We start from the raw sequence: 23,173 nt of genomic DNA on the forward strand, positions 1-23,173 counted from the left end.
GAATTGACTGTGTTGGGTCAGTCTGCTCTTCCTTGTGTGTTACATTGACAGAGTGGCGTCAGTCTGTTCTTCCCTGGGAGTGTTACAGTGACAGGGTGGTGTCAGTCTGCTCTCCCCTGGGTGTGTTCCATTGACAGAGTGGGGTCAGTCTGCTCTTCCCTGGGTGTGTTAAATTGACAGAGTGGGGTCAGTCTGTTCTTCCCTTGGTGTGTTAAATTGACCTAGCCAGGTCAATCTTCTGTTCCCTGGGTGCGTTACATTGACAGAGGGGGCTCAGTCTGCTCTTCCCTGGGTGTGTTACATTGACAGAGTGGGGTCAGTCTGTTCTCCCATTGTGTGTTACATTGACAGAGTGGGGTCAGTCTGCTCTTCCCTGGGTGTGTTACAATGACAGAGTGGGGTCAATGTGCACTTCACTGGGTGGGTTACATTGACAGAGTGGGGTAAGTCTGCAGTTCACTGTGTGAGTAACTTTGCAGAAGAGGTCATTCTGCTCTTCTCTGGGTGTGTTACATTGACAGAGTGGGGTCAGTCTGCTCTTCCCTGGGTGCGTGACATTTACAGATTGGGGTCAGTCTGCTCTTCCCTGGGTGTTTTACATTGACAGATTGGGGTCAGTCTGCTCTTCCCTGGGTGTGTTACATTGACAGAGTGGGGACAGTCTGCTCTTCCCTGGGTGTGTTACATTGACAGAGTGAGGTCAGTCTGCTCTACACTGGGTGTATTACATTGACAGAGTGCGTTCAGTCTGCTCTTCCCCAAGTGTGTTACATTGACACAGTGGGGTCAATCTGCTCTTCCCTTAGTGTGTTACAATGACAGAGTGTGGTCTGTGCGCACTTACCTGTGTGTGTTACATTAACAGAGTGGGGGTCAGTCTGCTCTTCCCAGGGTGTGTTGCATTGACAGAGTGTGGTCAGTCTGCTCTTCCCAGGGCGGGTCACATTGACAGAGTGGGGTCAGTCTGCTCTTTTATGGGAGGGTTACATTGACTGAGTGGGGTCAATCTGCTCATCCCTGGGTGTTTATATTGACAGAGTGGGGTCAGTCTGTTCTTCCCTGGGTGTGTTACATTGACAGAGTGGGTTCAGTCTGCTCTTCCCTGGGTGTTTTACATTGACAGAGTGGGGACAGTCTTTTCTCCAGGGTTTTTTACATTGACAGAGTGGGGTCAGTCTGCTCTTCCCTTGCTGTGTTACAATGACAGAGTGGGGTCAGTGTGCACTTCCCTGAGTGTGTTACATTGACAGAGTGGGGGTCAGTCTGCTCTTCCCAGGGTGTGTTACATTGACAGATTGGGGTCAGTCTGCTCTTCCCAGGGTGTGTTACATTGACAGAGTGGGGTCAGTCTGCTCTTCCCTGGGTGTGTTACATTGACAGAGTGCGGTCAGTCTGCTCTTCCCAGGGCGTGTCACATTGACAGAGTGGGTTCAGTCTGCTCTTTTATGTGTGGGTTACATTGACAGAATGAATTCAGTCTGCTCTTCCCTGCGTGTGTTGCATTGACAGAGTGGGGTCAGTCTGATCTTCCCTGGTTGTGTTACAGTGACAGAGTGGTATCTGTCTGCTCTTCCCTGGGTGTGTTACATTGACAGAGTGGGGTCAGTCTGTTCTCCCATTGTGTGTTACATTGACAGAGTGGGGTCAGTCTGCTCTTCCCTGGGTGTGTTACAATGACAGAGTGGGGTCAATGTGCACTTCACTGGGTGGGTTACATTGACAGAGTGGGGTAAGTCTGCAGTTCACTGTGTGAGTAACTTTGCAGAAGAGGTCATTCTGCTCTTCTCTGGGTGTGTTACAGTGACAGAGTGGGGTCAGTCTGCTCTTCCCAGGGTGTGTTACATTGACAGATTGGGGTCAGTCTGCTCTTCCCAGGGTGTGTTACATTGACAGAGTGGGGTCAGTCTGCTCTTCCCTGGGTGTGTTACATTGACAGAGTGCGGTCAGTGTGCTCTTCCCTGGGTGCGTGACATTGACAGAGTGGGGTCAGTCTGCTCTTCCCTGGGTGTGTTACATTGACAGAGTGGGGTCAGTCTGCTCTTCCCTGGGTGCGTGACATTTACAGAGTGGAGTCAGTCTGCTCTTCCCTGGGTGTTTTACATTGACAGATTGGGGTCAGTCTGCTCTTCCCTGGGTGTGTTACATTGACAGAGTGGGGACAGTCTGCTCTTCCCTGGGTGTGTTACATTGACAGAGTGAGGTCAGTCTGCTCTACCCTGGGTGTATTACATTGACAGAGTGGGGTCAGTCTACTCTTCCCTGGGTGTCTAACATTGATAGAGTGGGGTCAGTCTGCTCTTCCCTCGGTGTGTTACATTGACAGAGTGGGGTCAGTCTGCTCTTCCCTGGGTGTGATATACTGACAGAGTGGGGTCAGTCTGCTCTTCCCTGGGTGATTTAAATTGACAGAGTGGGGTCATTCCGCTCTACCCTGGGTGCGTTACATTGACAGAGGGGCGTCAATCTTCTCTTCCCTGGGTGCGTTACATTGACAGAGTGCGGTCAGTGTGTTCTTTTCTGAGTGTGTTACATTGACAGAGTGGGGTCAGTCTGCTCTTCCCTGGGTGTGTTACATTGACAGAGTGGGGTCAGTCTGCTCTTCCCTGGGTCTGTGATATTGACAGAGTGGGGTCAGTCTGCTCTTCCTTGGGTGCGTTACATTGACAGAGTGGTGTCAGTATGCTCTTCCCTGGGTGTGTTACGTTGACAGAACAGGGTCCGTCTGACTTTCCCTGGGTGTGTTACATTGACAGAGTGAGGTTAGTCTGCTCTTCCCTGGGTGTGTTACATTGACAGATTGAGGTCCGTCTGCTCTTCCCTGGGTGTATTACAATGACAGAGTGGGGTCAGTCTGCTCTTCCCCAAGTGTGTTACATTGACACAGTGGGGTCAGTCTGCTCTTCCCTTAGTGTGTTACAATGACAGAGTGTGGTCTGTGCGCACTTCCCTGGGTGTGTTACATTAACAGAGTGGTGGTCAGTCTGCTCTTCCCAGGGTGTGTTGCATTGACAGAGTGTGGTCAGTCTGCTCTTCCCAGGGCGTGTCACATTGACAGAGTGGGGTCAGTCTGCTCTTTTATGGGAGGGTTACATTGAGTGAGTGGGGTCAATCTGCTCTTCCCTGGGTGTTTTATATTGACAGAGTGGGGTCAGTCTGTTCTTCCCTGGGTGTGTTACATTTACAGAGTGGGTTCAGTCTGCTCTTCCCTGGGTGTGTTACATTGACAGAGTGGGGACAGTCTTTTCTCCCAGGGTTTGTTACATTGACAGAGTGGGGTCAGTCTGCTCTTCCCTTGCTGTGTTACAATGACAGAGTGGGGTCAGTGTGCACTTCCCTGTGTGTGTTACATTGACAGAGTGGGGGTCAGTCTGCTCTTCCCAGGGTGTGTTACATTGACAGAGTGTGGTCAGTCTGCTCTTCCCAGGGCGTGTCACATTGACAGAGTGGGTTCAGTCTGCTCTTTTATGTGTGGGTTACATTGACAGAATGAAATCAGTCTGCTCTTCCCTGGGTGTGTTACATTGACAGAGTGAGTTCAGTCTGCTCTTCCCTGGGTGTGTTACATTGACAGAGTGGGGTCAGTCTGCTCTTCCCTGGGTGTGTTACATTGACAGAGTGAGGTCCGTCTGCTCTTCCCTGGGTTTGTTACATTGACAGAGTGGGGTCAGTCTTCTCTTCCCTGGGTGTGTTACATTGACAGATTGGGGTCAGTCTGCTCTTCCCTGAGTGTGTTACATTGACAGAGTGGGGTCAGTCTGTTCTTCCTTGGGTGTGTTGAATTGACTGTGTTGGGTCAGTCTGCTCTTCCTTGGGTGTGTTACATTGACAGAGTGGCGTCAGTCTGTTCTTCCCTGGGAGTGTTACAGTGACAGGGTGGTGTCAGTCTGCTCTCCCCTGGGTGTGTTCCATTGACAGAGTGGGGTCAGTCTGCTCTTCCCTGGGTGTGTTAAATTGACAGAGTGGGGTCAGTCTGTTCTTCCCTTGGTGTGTTACATTGACAGAGTGGTATCTGTCTGCTCTTCCCTGGGTGTGTTACATTGACAGAGTGGGGTCAGTCTGTTCTCCCATTGTGTGTTACATTGACAGAGTGGGGTCAGTCTGCTCTTCCCTGGGTGTGTTACAATGACAGAGTGGGGTCAATGTGCACTTCACTGGGTGGGTTACATTGACAGAGTGGGGTAAGTCTGCAGTTCACTGTGTGAGTAACTTTGCAGAAGAGGTCATTCTGCTCTTCTCTGGGTGTGTTACAGTGACAGAGTGGGGTCAGTCTGCTCTTCCCAGGGTGTGTTACATTGACAGATTGGGGTCAGTCTGCTCTTCCCAGGGTGTGTTACATTGACAGAGTGGGGTCAGTCTGCTCTTCCCTGGGTGCGTGACATTTACAGATTGGGCTCAGTCTGCTCTTCCCTGGGTGTTTTACATTGACAGATTGGGGTCAGTCTGCTCTTCCCTGGGTGTGTTACATTGACAGAGTGGGGACAGTCTGCTCTTCCCTGGGTGTGTTACATTGACAGAGTGAGGTCAGTCTGCTCTACACTGGGTGTATTACATTGACAGAGTGGGGTCAGTCTACTCTTCCCTGGGTGTCTTACATTGACAGAGTGGGGTCAGTCTGCTCTTCCCCAAGTGTGTTACATTGACACAGTGGGGTCAATCTGCTCTTTCCTTAGTGTGTTACAATGACAGAGTGTGGTCTGTGCGCACTTCCCTGTGTGTGTTACATTAACAGAGTGGGGGTCAGTCTGCTCTTCCCAGGGTGTGTTGCATTGACAGAGTGTGGTCAGTCTGCTCTTCCCAGGGCGGGTCACATTGACAGAGTGGGGTCAGTCTGCTCTTTTATGGGAGGGTTACATTGACTGAGTGGGGTCAATCTGCTCTTCCCTGGGTGTTTATATTGACAGAGTGGGGTCAGTCTGTTCTTCCCTGGGTGTGTTACATTGACAGAGTGGGTTCAGTCTGCTCTTCCCTGGGTGTTTTACATTGACAGAGTGGGGACAGTCTTTTCTACAGGGTTTTTTACATTGACAGAGTGGGGTCAGTCTGCTCTTCCCTTGCTGTGTTACAATGACAGAGTGGGGTCAGTGTGCACTTCCCTGAGTGTGTTACATTGACAGAGTGGGGGTCAGTCTGCTCTTCCCAGGGTGTGTTACTTTGACAGAGTGTGGTCAGTCTGCTCTTCCCAGGGCCTGTCACATTGACAGAGTGGGTTCAGTCTGCTCTTTTATGTGTGGGTTACATTGACAGAATGAATTCAGTCTGCTCTTCCCTGCGTGTGTTGCATTGACAGAGTGGGGTCAGTCTGATCTTCCCTGGTTGTGTTACAGTGACAGAGTGAGTTCAGTCTGCTCTTCCCTGGGTGTGTTACATTGACAGAGTGGGGTCAGTCTGCTCTTCCCTGTGTGTGTTACATTGACAGAGTGAGGTCCGTCTGCTCTTCCCTGGGTTTGTTACATTGACAGAGTGGTGTCAGTCTTCTCTTCCCTGGGTGTGTTACATTGACAGATTGGGGTCAGTCTGCTCTTCCCTGAGTGTGTTACATTGACAGAGTAGGGTCAGTCTGTTCTTCCTTGGGTGTGTTGAATTGACTGTGTTGGGTCAGTCTGGTCTTCCTTGGATGTGTTACATTGACAGAGTGGCGTCAGTCTGTTCTTCCCTGGGAGTGTTAAAGTGACAGGGTGGTGTCAGTCTGCTCTCCCCTGGGTGTGTTCCATTGACAGAGTGGGGTCAGTCTGCTCTTCCCTGGGTGTGTTAAATTGACAGAGTGGGGTCAGTCTGTTCTTCCATTGGTGTGTTACATTGACAGAGTGGTATCTGTCTGCTCTTCCCTGGGTGTGATACATTGACAGAGTGGGGTCAGTCTGTTCTCCCATTGTGTGTTACATTGACAGAGTGGGGTCAGTCTGCTCTTCCCTGGGTTTGTTACAATGACAGAGTGGGGTCAATGTGCACTTCACTGGGTGGGTTACATTGACAGAGTGGGGTATGTCTGCAGTTCACTGTGTGAGTAACATTGCAGAAGAGGTCATTCTGCTCTTCTCTGGGTGTGTTACAGTGACAGAGTGGGGTCAGTCTGCTCTTCCCAGGGTGTGTTACATTGACAGATTGGGGTCAGTCTGCTCTTCCCAGGGTGTGTTACATTGACAGAGTGGGGTCAGTCTGCTCTTCCCTGGGTGTGTTACATTGACAGAGTGCTGTCAGTGTGCTCTTCCCTTGGTGCGTGACATTGACAGAGTGGGGTCAGTCTGCTCTTCCCTGGGTGTGTTACATTGACAGAGCGGGGTCAGTCTGCTCTTCCCTGGGTGCGTGACATTTACAGAGTGGGGTCAGTCTGCTCTTCCCTGGGTGTTTTACATTGACAGATTGGGGTCAGTCTGCTCTTCCCTGGGTGTGTTACATTGACAGAGTGGGGACAGTCTGCTCTTCCCTGGGTGTGTTACATTGACAGAGTGAGGTCAGTCTGCTCTACCCTGGGTGTATTATATTGACAGAGTGGGGTCAGTCTACTCTTCCCTGGGTGTCTTACATTGACAGAGTGGGGTCAGTCTGCTCTTCCCTCGGTGTGTTACATTGACAGAGTGGGGTCAGTCTGCTCTTCCCTGGGTGTGATATACTGACAGAGTGTGGTCAGTCTGCTCTTCCCTGGGTGATTTTAATTGACAGAGTTGGGTCATTCCGCTCTACCCTGGGTGCGTTACATTGACAGAGGGGGGGTCAATCTTCTCTTCCCTGGGTGAGTTACATTAACAGAGTGGGGTCAGTGTGTTCTTCCCTGAGTGTGTTACATTGACAGAGTGGGGTCAGTCTGCTCTTCCCTGGGTGTGTTACATTGACAGAGTGGGGTCAGTCTGCTCTTCCCTGGGTCTGTGATATTGACAGAGTGGGGTCAGTCTGCTCTTCCCTGGGTGCGTTACATTGACAGAGTGGGGTCAGTATGCTCTTCCCTGGGTGTGTTACGTTGACAGAACAGGGTCCGTCTGACTTTCCCTGGGTATGTTACATTGACAGAGTGAGGTTAGTCTGCTCTTCCCTGGGTGTGTTACATTTACAGAGTGGGGACAGTCTTTTCTCCCAGGGTTTGTTACATTGACAGAGTGGGGTCAGTCTGCTCTTCCCTTGCTGTGTTACAATGACAGAGTGGGGTCAGTGTGCACTTCACTGTGTGTGTTACATTGACAGAGTGGGGGTCAGTCTGCTCTTCTCAGGGTGTGTTACATTGACAGAGTGTGGTCAGTCTGCTCTTCCCAGGGCGTGTCACATTGACCGAGTGTGGTCAGTCTGCTCTTCCCAGGGCGTGTCACATTGACAGAGTGGGGTCAGTCTGCTCTTTTATGGGTGGATAAAATTGACAGAGTGGGGTCAGTCTGCTCTTCCCTGGGTGTGTTACATTGACAGAGTGGGGTCAGTCTGCTCTTCCCTGGGAGGGTTACATTGACAGAGTGGGGTCAGTCTTCTCTTCCCTGGGTGTGTTACATTGACTGATTGGGGTCAGTCTGCTCTTCCCCAAGTGTGTTACATTGACACACTGGGGTCAGTCTGCTCTTCCCTTAGTGTGTTACAATGACAGAGTGTGGTCTGTGCGCACTTCCCTGGGTGTGTTACATTAACAGAGTGGGGGTCAGTCTGCTCTTCCCAGGGTGTGTTGCATTGACAGAGTGTGGTCAGTCTGCTCTTCCCAGGGCGTGTCACATTGACAGAGTGGGGTCAGTCTGCTCTTTTATGGGAGGGTTACATTGAGTGAGTGGGGTCAATCTGCTCTTCCCTGGGTGTTTTATATTGACAGAGTGGGGTCAGTCTGTTCTTCCCTGGGTGTGTTACATTGACAGAGTGGGTTCAGTCTGCTCTTCCCTGGGTGTTTTACATTGACAGAGTGGGGACAGTCTTTTCTCCCAGGGTTTGTAACATTGACAGAGTGGGGTCAGTCTGCTCTTCCCTTGCTGTGTTACAATGACAGAGTGGGGTCAGTGTGCACTTCCCTGTGTGTGTTACATTGACAGACTGGGGGTCAGTCTGCTCTTCCCAGGGTGTGTTACATTGACAGAGTGTGGTCAGTCTGCTCTTCCCAGGGCGTGTCACATTGACAGAGTGGGTTCAGTCTGCTCTTTTATGTGTGGGTTACATTGACAGAATGAGTTCAGTCTGCTCTTCCCTGCGTGTGTTGCATTGACAGAGTGGGGTCGGTCTGATCTTCCCTGGTTGTGTTACATTGACAGAGTGAGTTCAGTCTGCTCTTCCCTGGGTGTGTTACATTGACAGAGTGGGGTCAGTCTGCTCTTTCCTGGGTGATTTTAATTGACAGAGTTGGGTCATTCCGCACTACCCTGGGTGTGTTACATTGACAGAGGGGGGGTCAATCTTCTCTTCCCTGGGTGAGTTACATTGACAGAGTGGGGTCAGTGTGTTCTTCCCTGAGTGTGTTACATTGACAGATTGGGGTCAGTCTGCTCTTCCCTGGGTGTGTTACATTGACAGAGTGGGGTCAGTCTGCTCTTCCCTGGGTCTGTGATATTGACAGAGTGGGGTCAGTCTGCTCTTCCCAGGGTGTGTTACATTGACAGAGTGAGTTCAGTCTGCTCTTCCCTGGGTGCGTTACATTGACAGAGTGGGGTCAGTATGCTCTTCCCTGGGTGTGTTACGTTGACAGAACAGGGTCCGTCTGACTTTCCCTGGGTATGTTACATTGACAGAGTGAGGTTAGTCTGCTCTTCCTGGGTGTGTTACATTGACAGAGTGGGGACAGTATTTTCTCCCAGGGTTTGTTACATTGACAGAGTGGGGTCAGTCTGCTCTTCCCTTGCTGTGTTACAATGACAGAGTGGGGTCAGTGTGCACTTCCCTGTGTGTGTTACATTGACAGAGTGGGGGTCAGTCTGCTCTTCTCAGGGTGTGTTACATTGACAGAGTGTGGTCAGTCTGCTCTTCCCAGGGCGTGTCACATTGACAGAGTGTGGTCAGTCTGCTCTTCCCAGGGCGTGTCACATTGACAGAGTGGGGTCAGTCTGCTCTTTTATGGGTGGATAAAATTGACAGAGTGGGGTCAGTCTGCTCTTCCCTGGGTGTGTTACATTGACAGAGTGGGGTCAGTCTGCTCTTCCCTGGAAGGGTTACATTGACAGAGTGGGGTCAGTCTTCTCTTCCCTGGGTGTGTTACATTGACTGATTGGGGTCAGTCTGCTCTTCCCCAAGTGTGTTACATTGACACACTGGGGTCAGTCTGCTCTTTCCTTAGTGTGTTACAATGACAGAGTGTGGTCTGTGCGCACATCCCTGGGTGTGTTACATTAACAGAGTGGGGGTCAGTCTGCTCTTCCCAGGGTGTGTTGCATTGACAGAGTGTGGTCAGTCTGCTCTTCCCAGGGCGTGTCACATTGACAGAGTGGGGTCAGTCTGCTCTTTTATGGGAGGGTTACATTGAGTGAGTGGGGTCAATCTGCTCTTCCCTGGGTGTTTTATATTGACAGAGTGGGGTCAGTCTGTTCTTCCCTGGGTGTGTTACATTGACAGAGTGGGTTCAGTCTGCTCTTCCCTGGGTGTTTTACATTGAGAGAGTGGGGACAGTCTTTTCTCCCAGGGTTTGTAACATTGACAGAGTGGGGTCAGTCTGCTCTTCCCTTGCTGTGTTACAATGACAGAGTGGGGTCAGTGTGCACTTCCCTGTGTGTGTTACATTGACAGAGTGGGGGTCAGTCTGCTCTTCCCAGGGTGTGTTACATTGACAGAGTGTGGTCAGTCTGCTCTTCCCAGGGCGTGTCACATTGACAGAGTGGGTTCAGTCTGCTCTTTTATGTGTGGGTTACATTGACAGAATGAATTCAGTCTGTTCTTCCCTGCGTGTGTTGCATTGACAGAGTGGGGTCGGTCTGATCTTCCCTGGTTGTGTTACATTGACAGAGTGAGTTCTGTCTGCTCTTCCCTGGGTTTGTTACATTGACAGAGTGGGGTCAGTCTGCTCTTCCCTGAGTGTGTTACCTTGACAGAGTGAGGTCCGTCTGCTCTTCCCTGGGTTTGTTACATTGACAGAGTGGGGTCAGTCTTCTCTTCCCTGGGTGTGTTACAATGACAGATTGGGGTCAGTCTGCTCTTCCCTGAGTGTGTTACATTGACAGAGTGGGGTCAGTCTGTTCTTCCTTGGGTGTGTTAAATTGACTGTGTTGGGTCAGTCTGCTCTTCCTTGGGTGTGTTACATTGACAGAGTGGCGTCAGTCTGTTCTTCCCTGGGAGCGTTACAGTGACAGGGTGGTGTCAGTCTGCTCTCCCCTGGGTGTGTTCCATTGATAGAGTGGGGTCAGTCTGCTCTTCCCTGGGTGTGTTAAATTGACAGAGTGGGGTCAGTCTTCTCTTCCCTGGGTGTGTTACATTGACAGATTGGGGTCAGTCTGCTCTTCCCTGAGTGTGTTACATTGACAGAGTGGGGTCAGTCTGTTCTTCCTTGGGTGTGTTTAATTGACTGTGTTGGGTCAGTCTGCTCTTCCTTGGGTGTGTTACATTGACAGAGTGGCGTCAGTCTGTTCTTCCCTTGGTGTGTTACATTGACAGAGTGAGGTCAGTCTGCTCTACCCTGGGTGTATTACATTGACAGAGTGGGGTCAGTCTTCTCTTCCCTGGGTGTGTTAAATTGACTGATTGGGGTCAGTCTGCTCTTCCCCAAGTGTGTTACATTGACACAGTGGGGTCAGTCTGCTCTTCCCTTGGTGTGTTACAATGACAGAGTGGGGTCAGTGCGCACTTCCCTGGGTGTGTTACATTGACAGTGTGGGGGTCAGTCTGCTCTTCCCAGGGTGGGTTGCATTGACAGAGTGTGGTCAGTCTGCTCTTCCCAGGGCGTGTCACATTGACAGAGTGGGGTCAGTCTGCTCTTTTATGGGTAGGTTACATTGACTGATTGGGGTCAGACTGCTCTTCCCTGGGTGTGTTAAATTGACAGAGTGGGGTCAGTCTGTTCTTCCCTGGGTGTGTGACATTGACAGAGTGGGTTCAGTCTGCTCTTCCCTGGGTGTGTTACATTGACAGCGTGGGGACAGTCTTATCTCCCAGGATTTGTTACATTGACAGAGTGGGGTCAGTCTGTTCTTCCCTGGGTGTGTTACAATGACAGAGAGGGGTCAGTCTGCTCTTCCCTGGGTGTGTTACAATGACAGAGTTGGGTCAGTCTGCTCTTCCCAGAATGTTTTACATTGACAGAGTTGGGTCAGTCTGATCTTCCCTGGGTGTGAAACGTTGACAGAAAGGGGTCAGTCTGCTCTTCCCTGGGTGTTTTACATTGACAGAGTGGGGTCAGTCTGCTCTTCCCTGGGTGTGTTACATTGACAGAGTGGGGTCAGTCTGCTCTTCCCTGGGTGTGTTACATTGACAGAGTGAGGTCAGTCTGCTCTTCCCTGGGTGTGTACATTGACAGAGTGGGGTCAGTCTACTCTTCACTGGGTGTCTTACATTGACAGAGTGGGGTCAGTCTGCTCTTCCCTGGGTGTGTTACATTGACAGAGTGCGGTCAGTCTGCTCTTCCCAGGGTGTGTTACATTGACAGAGTGGGGTCCGTCTGCTCTTCCCTGGGTGTGTTACATTGACAGAGTGGGGTCAGTCTAATCTTCCCTGCGTGTGTTACATTGACAGAGTGGGGTCAGTCTGCTCTTCCCAGGGTGTGTTACATTGACAGAGTGGGGTCAGTCTGTTCTTCCCTGGGTGTGTTTCATTGACAGAGTGGGGTCAGTCTACCCTTCCCTGTGCGTGTTACATTGACAGAGTGGGGTCAGTCTGCTCGTCCCTGGGTGTGTTACAGTGACAGAGTGGGGTCAGTCAGCTCTTCCCAAGGTGCATTAGATTGACAGAGTGGGGTCAGTCTGCTCTTCCCTGGGTGGTTTACATTGACTGAGTGCGGTCAGTCTGCTCTTCCCAGCGTCTGTTACATTGACAGAGTGGGGTCAGTCTGCTCTTCCCTGGGTTTGTTACATTGACAGAGTGGGGTCAGTCTGCTCTTCCCTGGGTGTGTTACAGTGACAGAGTGGGGTCAGTCTGCTCTTCCCAGGGTGTGTTAGATTGACAGATTGGTTTCAGTCTGCTCTTCCCAGTGTGTGTTACATTGACAGAGTGGGGTCAGTCTGCTCTTCCCTGGGTGTGTTACATTGACAGAGTGCGGTCAGTGTGCTCTCCCTGGGTGCGTGACATTGACAGAGTGGGGTCAGTCTGCTCTTCCCTGGGTGTGTTACATTGACAGAGTGGGGTCAGTCTGCTCTTCCCAGGGTGCGTGACATTGACAGAGTGGGGTCAGTCTGCTCTTCCCTCGGTGTTTTACATTGACAGAGTGGGGTCAGTCTGCTCTTCCCTGGGTGTGTTACATTGACAGAGTGGGGACAGTCTGCTCTTCCCTGGGTGTGTTACATTGACAGAGTGAGGTCAGTCTGCTCTACCCTGGGTGTATTACATGGACAGAGTGGGGTCAGTCTACTCTTCCCTGGGTGTGTTACATTGACAGAGTGGGGTCAGTCTGCTCTTCCCTGGGTGTGTTACATTGACAGAGGGGGGTCAGTCTGCTCTTCCCTGGGTGTGATATACTGACAGAGTGGGGTCAGTCTGCTCTTCCCTGGGTGATTTAAATTGACAGAGTTGGGTCATTCCGCTCTACCCTGGGTGCGTTACATTGACAGAGTGGGGTCAGTCTGCTCTTCCCTCGGTGTGTTACATTTACAGAGTGGGGTCAGTCTGCTCTTCCATGGGTGCGTTACATTGACAGAGTGGGGTCAGTCTGTTCTTCCCTGAGTGTGTTACTTTGACAGAGTGGGTTCAGTCTGCTCTTCCCTGGCTGTGTTACATTGACAGAGTGGGGGTCAGTCTGCTCTTCCCAGGGTGTGTTACATTGACAGAGTGTGGTCAGTCTGCTCTTCCCAGGGCGTGTCACATTGACAGAGTGGGTTCAGTCTGCTCTTTTATGTGTGGGTTACATTGACAGAATGAATTCAGTCTGTTCTTCCCTGCGTGTGTTGCATTGACAGAGTGGGGTCGGTCTGATCTTCCCTGGTTGTGTTACATTGACAGAGTGAGTTCTGTCTGCTCTTCCCTGGGTTTGTTACATTGACAGAGTGGGGTCAGTCTGCTCTTCCCTGAGTGTGTTACCTTGACAGAGTGAGGTCCGTCTGCTCTTCCCTGGGTTTGTTACATTGACAGAGTGGGGTCAGTCTTCTCTTCCCTGGGTGTGTTACAATGACAGATTGGGGTCAGTCTGCTCTTCCCTGAGTGTGTTACATTGACAGAGTGGGGTCAGTCTGTTCTTCCTTGGGTGTGTTAAATTGACTGTGTTGGGTCAGTCTGCTCTTCCTTGGGTGTGTTACATTGACAGAGTGGCGTCAGTCTGTTCTTCCCTGGGAGCGTTACAGTGACAGGGTGGTGTCAGTCTGCTCTCCCCTGGGTGTGTTCCATTGATAGAGTGGGGTCAGTCTGCTCTTCCCTGGGTGTGTTAAATTGACAGAGTGGGGTCAGTCTTCTCTTCCCTGGGTGTGTTACATTGACAGATTGGGGTCAGTCTGCTCTTCCCTGAGTGTGTTACATTGACAGAGTGGGGTCAGTCTGTTCTTCCTTGGGTGTGTTTAATTGACTGTGTTGGGTCAGTCTGCTCTTCCTTGGGTGTGTTACATTGACAGAGTGGCGTCAGTCTGTTCTTCCCTTGGTGTGTTACATTGACAGAGTGAGGTCAGTCTGCTCTACCCTGGGTGTATTACATTGACAGAGTGGGGTCAGTCTTCTCTTCCCTGGGTGTGTTAAATTGACTGATTGGGGTCAGTCTGCTCTTCCCCAAGTGTGTTACATTGACACAGTGGGGTCAGTCTGCTCTTCCCTTGGTGTGTTACAATGACAGAGTGGGGTCAGTGCGCACTTCCCTGGGTGTGTTACATTGACAGTGTGGGGGTCAGTCTGCTCTTCCCAGGGTGGGTTGCATTGACAGAGTGTGGTCAGTCTGCTCTTCCCAGGGCGTGTCACATTGACAGAGTGGGGTCAGTCTGCTCTTTTATGGGTAGGTTACATTGACTGATTGGGGTCAGACTGCTCTTCCCTGGGTGTGTTAAATTGACAGAGTGGGGTCAGTCTGTTCTTCCCTGGGTGTGTGACATTGACAGAGTGGGTTCAGTCTGCTCTTCCCTGGGTGTGTTACATTGACAGCGTGGGGACAGTCTTATCTCCCAGGATTTGTTACATTGACAGAGTGGGGTCAGTCTGTTCTTCCCTGGGTGTGTTACAATGACAGAGAGGGGTCAGTCTGCTCTTCCCTGGGTGTGTTACAATGACAGAGTTGGGTCAGTCTGCTCTTCCCAGAATGTTTTACATTGACAGAGTTGGGTCAGTCTGATCTTCCCTGGGTGTGAAACGTTGACAGAAAGGGGTCAGTCTGCTCTTCCCTGGGTGTTTTACATTGACAGAGTGGGGTCAGTCTGCTCTTCCCTGGGTGTGTTACATTGACAGAGTGGGGTCAGTCTGCTCTTCCCTGGGTGTGTTACATTGACAGAGTGAGGTCAGTCTGCTCTTCCCTGGGTGTGTACATTGACAGAGTGGGGTCAGTCTACTCTTCACTGGGTGTCTTACATTGACAGAGTGGGGTCAGTCTGCTCTTCCCTGGGTGTGTTACATTGACAGAGTGCGGTCAGTCTGCTCTTCCCAGGGTGTGTTACATTGACAGAGTGGGGTCCGTCTGCTCTTCCCTGGGTGTGTTACATTGACAGAGTGGGGTCAGTCTAATCTTCCCTGCGTGTGTTACATTGACAGAGTGGGGTCAGTCTGCTCTTCCCAGGGTGTGTTACATTGACAGAGTGGGGTCAGTCTGTTCTTCCCTGGGTGTGTTTCATTGACAGAGTGGGGTCAGTCTACCCTTCCCTGTGCGTGTTACATTGACAGAGTGGGGTCAGTCTGCTCGTCCCTGGGTGTGTTACAGTGACAGAGTGGGGTCAGTCAGCTCTTCCCAAGGTGCATTAGATTGACAGAGTGGGGTCAGTCTGCTCTTCCCTGGGTGGTTTACATTGACTGAGTGCGGTCAGTCTGCTCTTCCCAGCGTCTGTTACATTGACAGAGTGGGGTCAGTCTGCTCTTCCCTGGGTTTGTTACATTGACAGAGTGGGGTCAGTCTGCTCTTCCCTGGGTGTGTTACAGTGACAGAGTGGGGTCAGTCTGCTCTTCCCAGGGTGTGTTAGATTGACAGATTGGTTTCAGTCTGCTCTTCCCAGTGTGTGTTACATTGACAGAGTGGGGTCAGTCTGCTCTTCCCTGGGTGTGTTACATTGACAGAGTGCGGTCAGTGTGCTCTCCCTGGGTGCGTGACATTGACAGAGTGGGGTCAGTCTGCTCTTCCCTGGGTGTGTTACATTGACAGAGTGGGGTCAGTCTGCTCTTCCCAGGGTGCGTGACATTGACAGAGTGGGGTCAGTCTGCTCTTCCCTCGGTGTTTTACATTGACAGAGTGGGGTCAGTCTGCTCTTCCCTGGGTGTGTTACATTGACAGAGTGGGGACAGTCTGCTCTTCCCTGGGTGTGTTACATTGACAGAGTGAGGTCAGTCTGCTCTACCCTGGGTGTATTACATGGACAGAGTGGGGTCAGTCTACTCTTCCCTGGGTGTGTTACATTGACAGAGTGGGGTCAGTCTGCTCTTCCCTGGGTGTGTTACATTGACAGAGGGGGGTCAGTCTGCTCTTCCCTGGGTGTGATATACTGACAGAGTGGGGTCAGTCTGCTCTTCCCTGGGTGATTTAAATTGACAGAGTTGGGTCATTCCGCTCTACCCTGGGTGCGTTACATTGACAGAGTGGGGTCAGTCTGCTCTTCCCTCGGTGTGTTACATTTACAGAGTGGGGTCAGTCTGCTCTTCCATGGGTGCGTTACATTGACAGAGTGGGGTCAGTCTGTTCTTCCCTGAGTGTGTTACTTTGACAGAGTGGGTTCAGTCTGCTCTTCCCTGGCTGTGTTACATTGACAGAGTGTGGTCAGTCTGCTCTTCCCTCGGTGGGTAACATTGAAAGTGTGGGGTCAGTCTGCTCTACCCTGGGTGTGTTACATTGATACAGTGGGGTCAATCTGCTCTTCCCTGGGTGTGTTACATTGACAGTGCGCGGTCCGTCCGCTCTTCCCTGGGTGTGTTACATTGACAGAGTGGGGTCAGTCTGCTCTTCCCTGGGTGTGTTACATTGACAGAGTGGGGTTAGTCTGCTCTTCCCTGGGTGTGTTACATTGACAGAGAGAACTCAGTCTGCTCTTCCCTGGATGCATTACATTGAAAGTGTGGGGTCAGTCTGCTCTTCCCTGGGTGTGTTACATTGACACAGTGGGGTCAGTCTGCTCTTCCCTGGATGCATGACATTGACAGAGTGGGGTCAGTCTGCTCTTCCCTGGGTGCGTTACATTGACAGAGGGGGGGTCAATCTTCTCTTCCCTGGGTGAGTTACATTGACAGAGTGGGGTCAGTGTGTTCTTCCCTGAGTGTGTTACATTGACAGAGTGGGGTCAGTCTGCTCTTCCCTGTGTGTGTTACATTGACAGAGTGGGGTCAGTCTGCTCTTCCCTGGGTCTGTGATATTGACAGAGTGGGGTCAGTCTGCTCTTCCCTGGGTGCGTTACATTGACAGAGTGGGGTCAGTATGCTCTTCCCTGGGTGTGTTACGTTGACAGAACAGGGTCCGTCTGACTTTCCCTGGGTATGTTACATTGACAGAGTGAGGTTAGTCTGCTCTTCCCTGGGTGTGTTACATTGACAGAGTGGGGACAGTCTTTTCTCCCAGGGTTTGTTACATTGACAGAGTGGGGTCAGTCTGCTCTTCCCTTGCTGTGTTACAATGACAGAGTGGGGTCAGTGTGCACTTCCCTGTGTGTGTTACATTGACAGAGTGGGCGTCTGTCTGCTCTTCTCAGGGTGTGTTACATTGACAGAGTGTGGTCAGTCTGCTCTTCCCAGGGCGTGTCACATTGACAGAGTGTGGTCAGTGTGCTCTTCCCAGGGCGTGTCACATTGACAGAGTGGGGTCAGTCTGCTCTTTTATGGGTGGATAAAATTGACAGAGTGGGGTCAGTCTGCTCTTCCCTGGGTGTGTTACATTGACAGAGTGGGGTCAGTCTGCTCTTCCCTGGGAGGGTTACATTGACAGAGTGGGGTCAGTCTTCTCTTCCCTGGGTGTGTTACATTGACTGATTGGGGTCAGTCTGCTCTTCCCCAAGTGTGTTACATTGACACACTGGGGTCAGTCTGCTCTTCCCTTAGTGTGTTACAATGACAGAGTGTGGTCTGTGCGCACATCCCTGGGTGTGTTACATTAACAGAGTGGGGGTCAGTCTGCTCTTCCCAGGGTGTGTTGCATTGACAGAGTGTGGTCAGTCTGCTCTTCCCAGGGCGTGTCACATTGACAGAGTGGGGTCAGTCTGCTCTTTTATGGGAGGGTTACATTGAGTGAGTGGGGTCAATCTGCTCTTCCCTGGGTGTTTTATATTGACAGAGTGGGGTCAGTCTGTTCTTCCCTGGGTGTGTTACATTGACAGAGTGGGTTCAGTCTGCTCTTCCCTGGGTGTTTTACATTGACAGAGTGGGGACAGTCTTTTCTCCCAGGGTTTGTAACATTGACAGAGTGGGGTCAGTCTGCTCTTCCCTTGCTGTGTTACATTGACAGAGTGGGGGTCAGTCTGCTCTTCCCAGGGTGTGTTACATTGACAGAGTGTGGTCAGTCTGCTCTTCCCAGGGCGTGTCACATTGACAGAGTGGGTTCAGTCTGCTCTTTTATGTGTGGGTTACATTGACAGAATGAATTCAGTCTGCTCTTCCCTGCGTGTGTTGCATTGACAGAGTGGGGTCGGTCTGATCTTCCCTGGTTGTGTTACATTGACAGAGTGAGTTCAGTCTGCTCTTCCCTGGGTGTGTTACATTGACAGAGTGGGGTCAGTCTGCTCTTCCCTGAGTGTGTTACCTTGACAGAGTGAGGTCCGTCTGCTCTTCCCTGGGTTTGTTACATTGACAGAGTGGGGTCAGTCTTCTCTTCCCTGGGTGTGTTACATTGACAGATTGGGGTCAGTCTGCTCTTCACTGAGTGTGTTACATTGACAGAGTGGGGTCAGTCTGTTCTTCCTTTGGTGTGTTAAATTGACTGTGTTGGGTCAGTCTGCTCTTCCTTGGGTGTGTTACATTGACAGAGTGGCGTCAGTCTGTTCTTCCCTGGGAGCGTTACAGTGACAGGGTGGTGTCAGTCTGCTCTCCCCTGGGTGTGTTCCATTGATAGAGTGGGGTCAGTCTGCTCTTCCCTGGGTGTGTTAAATTGACAGAGTGGGGTCAGTCTTCTCTTCCCTGGGTGTGTTACATTGACAGATTGGGGTCAGTCTGCTCTTCCCTGAGTGTGTTACATTGACAGAGTGGGGTCAGTCTGTTCTTCCTTGGGTGTGTTGAATTGACTGTGTTGTGTCAGTCTGCTCTTCCTTGGGTGTGTTACATTGACAGAGTGGCGTCAGTCTGTTCTTCCCTTGGTGTGTTACATTGACAGGGTGGTATCTGTCTGCTCTTCCCTGGGTGTGTTACATTGACAGAGTGGGGTAAGTCTGTTCTCCCATTGTGTGTTACATTGACAGAGTGGCGTCAGTCTGTTCTTCCCTGGGTGCGTGACATTGACAGAGTGGGGTCAGTCTGCTCTTCCTTGGGTGTGTTACATTGACAGAGTGGGGTCAGTCTGCTCTTCCCTGGGTGCGTGACATTTACAGAGTGGGGTCAGTTTGCTCTTCCCTGGGTGTTTTACATTGACAGATTGGGGTCAGTCTGCTCTTCCCAGGGTGTGTTACATTGACAGAGTGGGGACAGTCTGCTCTTCTCTGGGTGTGTTACATTGAAAGAGTGAGGTCAGTCTGCTCTACCCTGGGTGTATTACATTGACAGAGTGGGGTCAGTCTACTCTTCCCTGGGTGTCTTACATTGACAGAGTGGGGTCAGTCTGCTCTTCCCTCGGTGTGTTACATTGACAGAGTGGGGTCAGTCTGCTCTTCCCTGGGTGTGATATACTGACAGAGTGGGGTCAGTCTGCTCTTCCCTGGGTGATTTAAATTGACAGAGTGGGGTCATTCCGCTCTACCCTGGGTGCGTTACATTGACAGAGGGGGGTCAATCTTCTCTTCCCTGGGTGCATTACATTGACAGAGTGGGGTCAGTGTGTTCTTCCCTGAGTGTGTTACATTGACAGAGTGGGGTCAGTCTGCTCTTCCCTGGGTGTGTTACATTGACAGAGTGGGGTCAGTCTGCTCTTCCCTGGGTCTGTGATATTGACAGAGTGGGGTCAGTCTGCTCTTCCCTGGGTGCGTTACATTGACAGAGTGGGGTCAGTATGCTTTTCCCTGGGTGTGTTACATTGACAGAACAGGGTCCGTCTGACTTTCCCTGGGTGTGTTACATTGACAGAGTGAGGTTAGTCTGCTCTTCCCTGGGTGTGTTACATTGACAGATTGAGGTCTGTCTGCTCTTCCCTGGGTGTGTTACAATGACAGAGTGGGGTCAGTCTGCTCTTCCCTGGGTGTGTTACATTGACAGAGTGGGGTCAGTCTGCTCTTCCTAGTGTGTGTTACATTGAGAGAGTTGGGTCAGTCTGATCTTCCCTGGGTTTATAACGTTGAGAGAAAGGGGTCAGTCTGCTCTTCCCTGGGTGCGTGACATTGACAGAGTGGGGTCAATCTGCTCTTCCCTGGGTGTGTTACATTGACAGAGTGGGGTCAGTCTGCTCTTCCCTGGGTGTGTTACATTGACAGATTGGGTTTAGTCTGCTCTTCCCTGGGTATGTTACATTGACCTAGCCAGTTCAATCTTCTGTTCCCTGGGTGTGTTACATTGACAGAGGGGGCTCAGTCTGCTCTTCCCTGCGTGTGTTAATTGACAGAGTGAGGTCAGTCTGCTCTTCCCTGGGTGTGTTACAATGACAGAGAGGGGTCAGTCTGCTCTTCCCTGGGTGTGTTACAATGACAGAGTTGGGTCAGTCTGCTCTTCCCAGAATGTTTTACATTGACAGAGTTGGGTCAGTCTGATCTTCCCTGGGTGTGAAACGTTGACAGAAAGGGGTCAGTCTGCTCTTCCCTGGGTGTTTTACATTGACAGAGTGGGGTCAGTCTGCTCTTCCCTGGGTGTGTTACGTTGACAGAGTGGGGTCAGTCTGCTCTTCCCTGGGTGTGTTACATTGACAGAGTGAGGTCAGTCTGCTCTTCCCTGGGTCTGTTACATTGACAGAGTGGGGTCAGTCTACTCTTCACTGGGTGTCTTACATTGACAGAGTGGGGTCAGTCTGCTCTTCCCTGGGTGTGTTACATTGACAGAGTGCGGTCAGTCTGCTCTTCCCAGGGTGTGTTACATTGACAGAGTGGGGTCCGTCTGCTCTTCCCTGGGTGTGTTACATTGACAGAGTGGGGTCAGTCTAATCTTCCCTGCGTGTGTTACATTGACAGAGTGGGGTCAGCCTGCTCTTCCCAGGGTGTGTTACATTGACAGAGTGGGGTCAGTCTGTTCTTCCCTGGGTGTGTTTCATTGACAGAGTGGGGTCAGTCTACCCTTCCCTGTGCGTGTTACATTGACAGAGTGGGGTCAGTCTGCTCGTCCCTGGGTGTGTTACAGTGACAGAGTGAGGTCAGTCAGCTCTTCCCAAGGTGCATTAGATTGACAGAGTGGGGTCAGTCTGCTCTTCCCTGGGTAGTTTACATTGACTGAGTGCGGTCAGTCTGCTCTTCCCTGGGTGTGTTACATTGACAGAGTGGGGTCAGTCTGCTCTTCCCAGGGTTTGTTACATTGACAGAGTGGGGTCAGTCTGCTCTTCCCTGGGTGTGTTACAGTGACAGAGTGGGGTCAGTCTGCTCTTCCCAGGGTGTGTTACATTGACAGAGTGGGGTCAGTCTGCTCTTCCCAGGGTGTGTTACATTGACAGAGTGGGGTCAGTCTGCTCTTCCCTGGGTGTGTTACATTGACAGAGTGCGGTCAGTGTGCTCTTCCCTGGGTGCTTGACATAGACAGAGTGGGGTCAGTCTGCTCTTCCCTGGGTGTGTAACATTGACAGAGTGGGGTCAGTCTGCTCTTCCCTGGGTGCGTGACATTGACAGAGTGGGGTAAGTCTGCTCTTCCCTTGGTGTTTAACATTGACAGAGTGGGGTCAGTCTGCTCTTCCCTGGGTGTGTTACATTGACAGAGTGGGGACAGTCTGCTCTTCCCTGTGTGTGTTACATTGACAGAGTGAGGTCAGTCTGCTCTACCCTGGGTGTATTACATTGACAGATTGGGGTCAGTCTACTCTTCCCTGGGTGTGTTACATTGACAGAGTGGGGTCAGTCTGCTCTTCCCTGGGTGTGTTACATTGACAGAGTGGGGTCAGTCTGCTCTTTCCTGGGTGTGTTACATTGACAGAGTGGGGTTAGTCTGCTCTTTTATGGGTGGGTTACATTGACACAGTGGGGTCAGTCTGTTTTACCTGGGTGTGTTGCATTGGCAGATTGGGGTCAGTCTGCTCTTTCCTGGGTTTGTTACATTGACAGAGTGGGGTCATTCTGCTCTTTTATGGGTGGGTTACATTGACAGAGTGGGGTCAGTCTGCTCTTCCCTGGGTGTGTCACATTGACAGAGTGGGGTCAGTCTGCTCTTCCCTGGGAGGGTTACATTGACAGAGTGGGGTCAGTCTTCTCTTCCCTGGGTGTGTTAAATTGACTGATTGGGGTCAGTCTGCTCTTCCCCAAGTGTGTTACATTGACACAGTGGGGTCAGTCTGCTCTTCCCTTGGTGTGTTACAATGACAGAGTGGGGTCAGTGCGCACTTCCCTGGGTGTGTTACATTGACAGTGTGGGGGTCAGTCTGCTCTTCCCAGGGTGGGTTGCATTGACAGAGTGTGGTCAGTCTGCTCTTCCCAGGGCGTGTCACATTGACAGAGTGGGGTCAGTCTGCTCTTTTATGGGTAGGTTACATTGACTGATTGGGGTCAGACTGCTCTTCCCTGGGTGTGTTAAATTGACAGAGTGGGGTCAGTCTGTTCTTCCCTGGGTGTGTGACATTGACAGAGTGGGTTCAGTCTGCTCTTCCCTGGGTGTGTTACATTGACAGCGTGGGGACAGTCTTATCTCCCAGGGTTTGTTACATTGACAGAGTGGGGTCAGTCTGTTCTTCCCTGGGTGTGTTAAATTGACAGAGTGAGGTCAGTCTGCTCTTCCCTGGGTGTGTTACAATGACAGAGAGGGGTCAGTCTGCTCTTCCCTGGGTGTGTTACAATGACAGAGTTGGGTCAGTCTGCTCTTCCCAGAATGTTTTACATTGACAGAGTTGGGTCAGTCTGATCTTCCCTGGGTGTGAAACGTTGACAGAAAGGGGTCAGTCTGCTCTTCCCTGGGTGTTTTACATTGACAGAGTGGGGTCAGTCTGCTCTTCCCTGGGTGTGTTACATTGACAGAGTGGGGTCAGTCTGCTCTTCCCTGGGTGTGTTACATTGACAGAGTGAGGTCAGTCTGCTCTTCCCTGGGTGTGTTACATTGACAGAGTGGGGTCAGTCTACTCTTCACTGGGTGTCTTACATTGACAGAGTGGGGTCAGTCTGCTCTTCCCTGGGTGTGTTACATTGACAGAGTGCGGTCAGTCTGCTCTTCCCAGGGTGTGTTACATTGACAGAGTGGGGTCCGTCTGCTCTTCCCTGGGTGTGTTACATTGACAGAGTGGGGTCAGTCTAATCTTCCCTGCGTGTGTTACATTGACAGAGTGGGGTCAGTCTGCTCTTCCCAGGGTGTGTTACATTGACAGAGTGGGGTTAGTCTGTTCTTCCCTGGGTGTGTTTCATTGACAGAGTGGGGTCAGTCTACCCTTCCCTGTGCGTGTTACATTGACAGATTGGGGTCAGTCTGCTCGTCCCTGGGTGTGTTACAGTGACAGAGTGGGGTCAGTCAGCTCTTCCCAAGGTGCATTAGATTGACAGAGTGGGGTCAGTCTGCTCTTCCCTGGGTGGTTTACATTGACTGAGTGCGGTCAGTCTGCTCTTCCCAGCGTCTGTTACATTGACAGAGTGGGGTCAGTCTGCTCTTCCCTGGGTTTGTTACATTGACAGAGTGGGGTCAGTCTGCTCTTCCCTGGGTGTGTTACAGTGACAGAGTGGGGTCAGTCTGCTCTTCCCAGGGTGTGTTACATTGACAGATTGGTTTCAGTCTGCTCTTCCCAGTGTGTGTTACATTGACAGAG

The sequence above is a fragment of the Chiloscyllium punctatum genome, chromosome 34, assembly GCF_047496795.1.
Source record: "Chiloscyllium punctatum isolate Juve2018m chromosome 34, sChiPun1.3, whole genome shotgun sequence".
Taxonomy (NCBI): domain Eukaryota; kingdom Metazoa; phylum Chordata; class Chondrichthyes; order Orectolobiformes; family Hemiscylliidae; genus Chiloscyllium; species Chiloscyllium punctatum.